This window comes from Lolium rigidum, chromosome 5 (assembly GCF_022539505.1).
Source record: "Lolium rigidum isolate FL_2022 chromosome 5, APGP_CSIRO_Lrig_0.1, whole genome shotgun sequence".
Classification (NCBI taxonomy): domain Eukaryota; kingdom Viridiplantae; phylum Streptophyta; class Magnoliopsida; order Poales; family Poaceae; genus Lolium; species Lolium rigidum.
The window spans coordinates 243,659,079-243,668,283 of NC_061512.1; positions in this window are offsets into that span (position 1 = coordinate 243,659,079).

Below are 9,205 nucleotides of genomic sequence, written 5' to 3' on the forward strand. Positions count from 1 at the left end.
GCGCAACACCAGAGATTCCGGCGCCAACGTGGAACCTGCACAACACAATCAAAATACTTTGCCCCAACTTAACAGTGAGGTTGTCAATCTCACCGAGCTTGCTTGTAAACAAATGATTAAACGTATGGTGTGGAGAATGATGTTTGCTTGCAAAGAACAACAGAGAACAATGACTACGGTAGGTTGTATTTCAGATGTAAAAGAATGGACCGGGGTCCACGGTTCACTAGTGGTGTCTCTCCAATAAGATAAATAGCATGTTGGGTGAACAAATTACAGTTGGGCAACTGACAAATAGAGAGGGCATAACAATGCACATACATATCATGATGACTACTATGAGATTTACTTAGGGCATTGATACGTCTCAAACGTATCTATAATTTCTTATGTACCATGCTACTTTTATGATGATACTCACATGTTTTATACACATTATATGTCATTATTATGCGTTTTCCGGAACTAACCTATTGACGAGATGTCGAAGGGCCAGTTGTTGTTTTCTGCTGTTTTTGGTTTCAGAAATCCTAGTAAGAAAATATTCTCGGAATCGGACGAAATCAACGCCCAGCATCCTATTTTTCCACGAAGCTTCCAGAACACCCGAGAGCCACCAGAGGGGAGCCCTGGTGGGCCCAGATGATAGGGCGGCGTGGCCAGGCTAGGGCCCGCGCCCCCCTATTGTGTCACTGCCCCGTCAGCCCTCCGACTCCGCCTCTTCGCCTATTTAAGCCTCCTCGACCTAAAACCTCGATACGGAAAAGCCACGGTACGAGAAACCTTCCAGAGCCACCGCCATCGCGAAGCCAAGATGCGGGGGACGGGAGTCTGCGTTCGGCACGCCGCCGGGATGGGGAAGTGCCCCGGAAGGCTCCTCCATCAACACCACCGCCATCTTCATCAACGCTGCTTGTCTCCCATGAGGAGGGAGTAGTTCTCCATCGAGGCTAAGGGCTGTACCGGTAGCTATGTGGTTAATCTCTCTCCTATGTACTTCAATACAATGATCTCATGAGCTGCCTTACATGATTGAGATTCATATGAGCTTTGTATCACTATTCATCTATGTGTTACTCTAGTGATGTTATTAAAGTAGTCTATTCCTCCTCCACGGTGTAATGGTGACAGTGTGTGCATCGTGTAGTACTTGGCGTAGGTTATGATTGTGATCTCTTGTAGATTATGAAGTTAACTATTGCTATGATAGTATTGATGTGATCTATTCCTCCTTCATAGTGTGATGGTGACGAGTGTGCATGCTATGTTAGTACTTGGTGTAATTGCAATGATCTATCATGCACTCTAAGGTTATTTAAATATGAACATTGAATGTTGTGGAACTTGTTAACTCCGGCATTGAGGTGCTCTTGTAGCCCTACGCAATTAGTGGTGTTCATCATCCAACAAGAGAGTGTAGAGTGGTTTTATTATGTGATCAATGTTGAGAGTGTCCACTAGTGAAAGTATGATCCCTAGGCCTTGTTTCCAAACATCGAAACTCCGTTTATTCTTGTTCTATTGCATGTTTACTCGCTGCCATATTTTATTCAGATTGCTATTACCACTCATATACATCCATATTACTTGTATTTCACTATCTCTTCGCAGAACTAGTGCACCTATACATCTGACAAGTGTATTAGGTGTGTTGGGGACACAAGAGACTTCTTGTATCGTGATTGCAGGGTTGCTTGAGAGGGATATCTTTGACCTCTTCCTCCACGAGTTCGATAAACCTTGGGTGATCCACTTAAGGGAACTTGCTGCTTGTTCTACAAACCTCTGCTCTTGGAGGCCCAACACTGTCTACAAGAATAGAAGCACCCGTAGACATCAAGCACTTTTACAGGCGCCGTTGCTTGAGGAGGAAAGGTAAAAGGCACTCATACTCCGGTCCCGGGTAACTAAGTACTTTTCTCTTGCCGTTGTGTGTGTGCTCGAAGCTATTTCCTTTAGATCCTGCAATTGCATCTTTTTGTTTCTTGTTAAACACTAGTAAGGCATAATGGAAAACATCCGTGAGCTTTTTAAACTATTTCTCGAGTCAAGACATGAATGGTTTAATGCGAAAATTAAAAAACCTATGGAACCTTATTTGCATACTAGTAGCAATGATATTAGTATGAACGCTTTGAACACCATTGTTGATAATGATATAGAAAGTTCTAAGCTTGGGGAGGTCGGTTTTGATGAGAATGATCTCTTTAGCCCTCCGGGTATTGAGGAGAAAGTTTATGTTGATTATTATATGCCTCCCATATATGATGATTATAATGATAGTGGTCTTTTGGTGCCACCTACTATGAAGAGTAAATTTTATTATGATTATACTATGCCTCCTACACTTGATGAGAATAATAATGATAGCTACTTTGTTGAATTTGCTCCCACTACAATTAATAAGAATGACTATGCTTATGTTGGGAGTAGTAATAATTTGATGCATGAGACTCATGTTAAGAATGATTTATGTGATAGTTATATTGTTGAGTTTGCTCATGATGCTACTGGATATTATTATGAGAGAGGAAAATATGGTTGTAGAAATTTTCATGTTACTAAAACACCTCTCTATATGCTTGAAAATCTTGAAGTTACACTTGTTTTATCTTTCTATGCTTGTTGCATTATGCTTCATGAATTTGTTTATTTACAAGATTCCTATGCATAGGAAGTGGGTTAGACTTAAATTTGTTTTGAATTTGCTTCTTGATGCTCTCTTTTGCTTCAACTACTATTTTTTGCGAGTGCGTCATTAAAACTGCTGAGCCCATCTTAATGGCTATAAGGAAAGCACTTCTTGGGAGATAACCCATGTATTATTTTACTACAGTACTTTTGTTTTATATTTGAGTCTTGGAAGTTGTTACTACTGTAGCAACCTCTCCTTATCTTATTTTATTGCATTTGTTGTGCCAAGTAAAGTCTTTGATAGTAAGGTTGATACTAGATTTGGATTACTGCGCAGAAACAGATTTCTTGCTGTCACGAATTTGGGTATGATTCTCTGTAGGTAACTCAGAAAAATCTGCCAATTTACGTGCGTGATCCTCAGATATGTGCGCAACTTTCATTCAATTTGAGCATTTTCATCTGAGCAAGTCTGGTGCCTCTATAAAATTTGTCTCTATGGACTGTTCTGTTTTGACAGATTCTGCCTTTTATTTCACATTGCTTCTTTTGCTATGTTGGATGGATTTCTTTGTTCCATTAACTTCCAGTAGCTTTGTGCAATGTCCAGAAGTGTTAAGAATGATTGTGTCACCTCTGAACATGTGAATTTTTGATTATGCACTAACCTTCTAATGAGTTTGTTTCGAGTTTGGTGTGGAGGAAGTTTTCAAGGGTCAAGAGAGGAGGATGATACAATATGATCCAGAAGAGTGAAAAGGCTAAGCTTGGGGATGCCCCCGTGGTTCATCCCTGCATATTTCAAGAAGACTCAAGCATCTAAGCTTGGGGATGCCCAAGGCATCCCCTTCTTCATCGACAACTTATCAGGTTTCTTCTCTTGAAACTATATTTTTATTCGGTCACATCTTATGTGCTTTACTTGGAGCGTCTGTGTGCTTTTATTTTCGTTTTGTTATTTTCATTCTTTGAATAAATGCTTGTGTGGGAGAGAGACACGCTCCGCTGGTTCATATGAACACATGTGTTCTTAGCTTTTAATGTTCATGGCGAAGGTTGAAACTGCTTCGTTCATTATATGGTTGGAAACAGAAAATGTTGCATGTGGTAATTGGTATAAAGTCTTGAATAATGTGATACTTGGCAATTGTTGTTCTCATATAGATCATGTTTATGAATAACCACATAGAGCTTGTTAAAATCTGGTTTGCATGATCGGTTTCTCTAGAGTCTAGATATTTTCTAGTTAAGGTGTTTGAACAACAAGGAAGGCGATATGAAGTCTTATAATGCTTTCAATATGTTCATATGTGAGTCTTGCTGCACCGTTTTATACTTGAGTTTGCTTCAAACAACCTTGCTAGCCTAGCCTTGTATTGAGAGGAATTCTTCTCGTGCATCCAAAATCCTTGAGCCAAATACTATGCCATTTGTGTCCACCATACCTACCTACCACATGGTATTTCTCTGCCATTCCAAAGTTAATTATTTCATGTGCTACCTTTAAACAATTCAAAACTTTATTACTCCTTATTTGTGTCAATGTTTTATAGCTCATGAGGAAGTATGTGGTGTTTTATCTTTCAATCTTGTTGGGCAGCTTTCACCAATGGACTAGTGGCTTCATCCGCTTATCCAATAATTTTGCAAAAAGAGCTGGCACGGGGTTCCCAGCCCCCAATTAATTAACTTTCATTAATAATTCTCTTCACATGTTTTGCTCTGATTCATCAGTAAGCAACTTAATTTTGCAAATAGACACTCCTTCATGGTATGTGAATGTTGGAAGGCTCCCGAGGATTCGGTTAGCCATGGCTTGTGTAAGCAAAAGGTTGGGAGGAGTGTCAACCATAAATAAAACTAAAATACATGTGTAAACAAAAGATAAGAGGGATGATCTACCATCTTTGGTAGAGATAACGTCCTTCATGGGAGCCGCTCTTTGAAAGTCTGTTTGGCAAGGGGGTTAGAGTGCCCACTACCATTCGTTGACAACAACAAACACCTCTCAAAACTTTACTTTTATGCTCTCTATATGATATAAAACTTAAAAAGCTCTAGCACATGATTTAATCCCTGCTTCCCTCTGCGAAGGGCCTATCTTCTACTTTATTGTTGAGTCAGTTTACCTATTCTTTCTATCTTAGAAGCAAACACTTGTATCAACTGTGTGCATTGATTCTTACATGTTTACTTATTTCACTTGTTATATTGCTTTGTGTTGACAATTATCCATGAGATAAACATGTTAAAGTTGAAAGCAACCGCTGAAACTTATATCTTCCTTTGTGTTGCTTCAATGCCTTTACTTTGAATTTCTTGCTTTATGAGTAACTCTTATGCAAGTCTTATTGATGCTTGTCTTGAAAGTATTATTCATGAAAAGTCTTTGCTATATGATTCATTTGTTTACTCATTATCTTCATCATTGCTTCGAATCGCTGCATTCATCTCATATGCTTTACAATTGTATTGATCAAGATTATGATAGCATGTCACTTCAGAAATTATCCTTGCTATCCTTTACCTACTCGAGGGCGAGTAGGAACTAAGCTTGGGGATGCTTGATACGTCTCAAACGTATCTATAATTTCTTATGTTCCATGCTACTTTTATGACGATACTCACATGTTTTATACACATTATATGTCATTATTATGCGTTTTCCGGAACTAACCTATTGACGAGATGCCGAAGGGCCAGGTTGCTATTTTACTGTTGTTTTTGGTTTCAGAAATCCTAGTAAGGAAATATTCTCGGAATCGGACGAAATCAACGCCCGGCATCCTATTTTTCCACGAAGCTTCCGGAACACCGAGAGCCACCGGAGGGAGCCCTGGTGGGCCCGGATGATAGGGCGGCGCGGCCGAGGCTAGGGCCCGCGCCCCCTATTGTGTCACCGCCCGTCGGCCCTCCGAGCTCCGCCTCTTCGCCTATTTAAGCCTCCTCGACCTAAAACCTCGATACGGAAAAGCCACGGTACGAGAAACCTTCCAGAGCCGCCGCCATCGCGAAGCCAAGATGCGGGGGACAGGAGTCTCTGTTCCGGCACGCCGCCGGGACGGGGAAGTGCCCCGGAAGGCTCCTCCATCAACACCACCGCCATCTTCATCAACGCTGCTTGTCTCCCATGAGGAGGGAGTAGTTCTCCATCGAGGCTAAGGGCTGTACTTGGTAGCTATGTGGTTAATCTCTCTCCTATGTACTTCAATACAATGATCTCATGAGCTGCCTTACATGATTGAGATTCATATGAGCTTTGTATCACTATTCATCTATGTGTTACTCTAGTGATGTTATTAAAGTAGTCTATTCCTCCTCCACGGTGTAATGGTGACGAGTGTGTGCATCGTGTAGTACTTGGCGTAGGTTATGATTGTGATCTCTTGTAGATTATGAAGTTAACTATTGCTATGATAGTATTGATGTGATCTATTCCTCCTTCATAGTGTGATGGTGACAGTGTGCATGCTATGTTAGTACTTGGTGTAATTGCAATGATCTATCATGCACTCTAAGGTTATTTAAATATGAACATTGAATGTTGTGGAGCTTGTTAACTCCGGCATTGAGGTGCTCTTGTAGCCCTACGCAATTAGTGGTGTTCATCATCCAACAAGAGAGTGTAGAGTGGTTTTATTATGTGATCAATGTTGAGAGTGTCCACTAGTGAAAGTATGATCCCTAGGCCTTGTTTCCAAACATCGAAACTCCGTTTATTTACTGTTCTGTTGCATGTTTACTCGCTGCCATATTTTATTCAGATTGCTATTACCACTCATATACATCCATATTACTTGTATTTCACTATCTCTTCGCCGAACTAGTGCACCTATACATCTGACAAGTGTATTAGGTGTGTTGGGGACACAAGAGACTTCTTGTATCGTGATTGCAGGGTTGCTTGAGAGGGATATCTTTGACCTCTTCCTCCCTGAGTTCGATAAACCTTGGGTGATCCAACTAAGGGAAACTTGCTGCTGTTCTACAAACCTCTGCTCCTGGAGGCCCAACACTGTCTACAAGAATAGAAGCACCCGTAGACATCAGGCATTATGACAAAGAACATAGACCGCTATCCAGCATGCATCTATGCCTAAAAAGTCCACCTTCGGGTTAGCATCCGCACCCCTTCTGATGACCCACAAGTATAGGGGATCGCAACAGTCTTCGAGGGAAGTAAAACCCAATTTATTGATTCGACACAAGGGGAGCCAAAGAATATTTGTAAGCCATAACAGATGGAGTTGTCAATTCAGTGCACACTAGAAACAGAACTTGCTCGCAAGAGTTTATCGATAGTAACGAGTTTTATAGCGATAGCGAGTGGTGAAATATCGGCGGTAGTGTAACAAAGACAGACGGTAGTGATTATAGTAAACGAGCAGGATTAAAATATCGTAGGCACGAGGGATGGATGAACGGGCGTTGCATGGATGAGAGAAACTCATGTAACAATCAAGGTAGGGCATTTGCGAGATAATAATAAAACGGTATCCAAGTACTAATCAATCAATAGGCATGTGTTCCATATTTAGTCGTACGTGCTCGCAATGAGAAACTTGCACAACATCTTTTTGTCCTACCAGCCGGTGGCAGCCGGGCCTCTAGGGAATCTACTGGAAATTAATGTACTCCTTTTAATAGAGCACCGGAGCAAAGCATTAACACTCCGTGAACACATGTGATCCTCATATCACCGCCTTCCCCTTCGGTTGTCCCAATTTCGTCACTTTGGGGCCTCGGGTTCCGGACAACAATACGTGTATACAACTTGCGGAGTAAGATCATAAATCAATGAATATCATCATGAATTGATAACATGTTCAGATCTGAGATCATGGCACTCGGGCCCTAGTGACAAGCATTAAGCATAACAAGTTGCCACAATATCATAAAAGTACCAATTACGGACACTAGGCACTATGCCCTAACAATCTTATGCTATTACATGACCAATCTCATCCAATCCCTACCATCCCCTTCAGCCTACAGCGGGGGAATTACTCACACATGAATGGGGGAAACATGGCTGGTCGATGGAGAGGCGTCGGTGGTGATGATGGCGATGATCTCCTCCAATTCCCCGTCCGGCGGAGTGCCGGAACGGAGTTTACGGTCCCGAGACGGAGTTTCGCGACGGTGGCGGCGTACTTGGATGGTTTACGGCGACTTCGACTTCTCGTCTCGCGTTTTTAGATCGAAACCCTTAAGTAGTCCGAGGGGGCGTCGGAGGCTGGCCGAGGGGCCACACGGTAGGGGCGGCGCGCCCCCTCCGAGCCGCGCCGGCCTAGTGTGTGGGGGCCCTGGGCCTCCCCGAGCCTCGCACTTACGGCTCCGTGATTCTTCCGGAAAAATAAGCCTTTCGACATAAATTCCGAGGATTTTCCCGAAAGTTGAATTTCTGCACAAAAACGAGACACCGGAGCAATTCTCGCTGAAAACAGCGTTAGTCCGTGTTAGTTGTATCCAAAATACACAAATTAGAGGCAAAACAATAGCAAAAGTGTTCGGGAAAGTAGATACGTTTTGGACGTATCAACTCCCCCAAGCTTAGCTTATTGCTTGTCCTCAAGCAATTCGATTAACAAGCTGAGTGCGATAAAAGAACTTTCACGAACACATTTGTTCATATGATGTAAATATTCTCATGATATGGCAAGTACTTAAGAAATTCATAATAAGATACATGCAAATAAAATCATCTAACAACTATGTCAATCATGGAAAAGGTACCAACAAATTAACAATAAGCATCATGAATCATGTCTATCGACGAGGATTGCAATGTTCATAAAAGGATATGATAAAGTGGTATCTCGCTTGCCCGTATTTGTACAGCAAAACATAAATGCTCGGGCACCTTTGAAGTTCATGGAAAGATTGGAAGTAGAGATTATCAAAGATAAAAGCATCAAAGTTATACCATAGTTGATCACATTTTGGGACAAGCATATTATACTAAGAATGACAGTTGTGCTCTCAAGAAAGTGCTCAAAGAAAGGATGGAGACTCAATGTAAAAGTAAAAGATTGACCCTTCGCAGAGGAAGCGAGGGATTAACATGTGCAAGAGCTTTTCATTTGTAAAACAGGAGTAAAATTATTTTGAGAGATGTTTGTTGTTGTCAACGAATGATAGTGGGTACTCTAACTACCTCGTCAACCAGACTTTCAAGAGCGGCTCCCATGAAGGACGTTATTTCTACCAAGCAAGGTAAATCATCCCTCTTCTCTTTTGTTTACACACGTACTTTAGTTTTATTATGGATGACACTCCCCCCAACCTTTGCTTACACAAGCCATGGCTAACCGAATCCTCGGGTGCCTTCCGACAATCTCATACCATGGAGGAGTGTCTATTTGCAAATTAAGTTGCTTACTGATAAATCAGGGCAAACACTACAAGAAAAGTTGCCATGGCCGACGAAGTTGAAGTCGCGCCGTGGTTGCTGGTGTACCATGGCCGACGATTTTGGGTCCCTCCGTGGTGCATGTCAAAACTTTTTTTTTCTCGTTTTTGAGGCCACCTAGCCCGACGAAAGCGGCCAAAACGTCGCGTATGGTGGCCC